The following is a 1,767-nucleotide window of genomic DNA, read 5'->3' as shown; positions in this document are numbered from 1 at the left end:
TAGGGGCCCACTGGACTAGCCAGCAAGCAGCTGCAGCAAATAAACAGATAACCTTTCTTTCCAACACTGAAACCTGGTGGTGCACTTAATATCTGCTATCAGATAGGGGACATATCAGATATTAAACTGATATAAACAGACACCACATTTGATACCCGCCAAAAGGAAGGATGAGAAGTGATAACTGTGAAAGGGGAGGAACCAACGCTGTCCCCTTCACATGCACCATCACTACTTGTAGAAGGGAGGCTGGCTGGCAGCCTCCCATACACACTCTGGCTGGGTGGCAGTCACCCACCAGTACACACAGCATACCCTAAACCCATATCATTATTGCTAAGCAGGAAGATGGGAGTCCATTTCACTCTGATGGACCATTTTTAAATGCAATCCATAACCTGGCTTTGGCAGGAACCCTTCTTACTCCTCCTACTTGCATTTGATACTGGGTTTAGGATCTGCATAGGAAACACACACACACACACACAAGCACACACTTACCTGTGTTGCCTGCTGACGCCTCCTTGGCTGTCCCCAAACGGTATAAAACCAACAGCCACGGGAAGCTGTAAGGATAGAGGACATACCTGCATCCTATTGGACTCACTTGTCTTGGTTAAATCCAACTTATTTGACAACCTATGGTGCTGCTACTTCTGCTCATGGCAGTGCTGCTTCTGACAAGGCTGTTCTTTGGTGGGCCTAGGCGACATCACAATCTCCATGGTTACATACACAACAAAGGTCAGATGTTGTTTACACCTGGCCATGCCAGTGGTATTGAGTAGCATATCCCAGTGCTAAGGGTCCTGGGTGCAACAATCTTTCAATGGGGAATAGCCGCACTGAGTTTGTCAAGTGCACCCATGTTTGCAACTCCAACAATACACACGTATGTATGTATGTATGTATGTATGTATGTATGTATGTATGTGTATCTATCTATCTATCTATCTATCCACCCAACTATCTCTATATATATTTATCTCTCTCTCTCTCTCTGTATGTATATATATATATATATATATATATATATATATAATTTTTTTTTCTTTTAAATATATATATATATATATATATATATATATGTATATACATATAGAGAGAGAGAGAGATGGAAATACTTTTTTAAACATGTTTTCACCTCATTTTTACCTTCTTTTTTTCTTCTCTCCGTGTTTTCCTTCTTTCCTATGCTGCTGCTTCTTATTTTTCTTCTTTTTCAAACCCTATCATTGCACTATTGCTTATTCAATACCACCAGCAGATGGAGACACTATATTACAACATTAGTTGTGAGCAGCAGTTTGTACAAACAAATGCCTCATAGCTGATGTCCTATCCACCTAGGCACATAGGCACCACCTATTGTCTTTTGCCTGCAGTAGGGGCCCACTGGACTAGCCAGCAAGCAGCTGCAGCAAATAAACAGATAACCTTTCTTTCCAACACTGAAACCTGGTGGTGCACTTAATATCTGCTATCAGATAGGGGACATATCAGATATTAAACTGATATAAACAGACACCACATTTGATACCAGCCAAAAGGAAGGATGAAAAGTGATAACTGTGAAAGGGGAGGAACCAACGCTGTCCCCTTCACATGCACCATCACTACTTGTAGGAAGGGAGGCTGGCTGGCAGCCTCCCATACACACTCTGGCTGGGTGGCAGTCACCCACCAGTACACACAGCAGACCCTAAACCCATATCATTATTGCTAAGCAGGAAGATGGGAGTCCATTTCACTCTGATGGACCATTTT

This window comes from Hyla sarda, unplaced genomic scaffold (genome assembly GCF_029499605.1).
Source record: "Hyla sarda isolate aHylSar1 unplaced genomic scaffold, aHylSar1.hap1 scaffold_1678, whole genome shotgun sequence".
NCBI lineage: Eukaryota > Metazoa > Chordata > Amphibia > Anura > Hylidae > Hyla > Hyla sarda.
Note: the sequence above shows the minus strand (reverse complement) of the source record.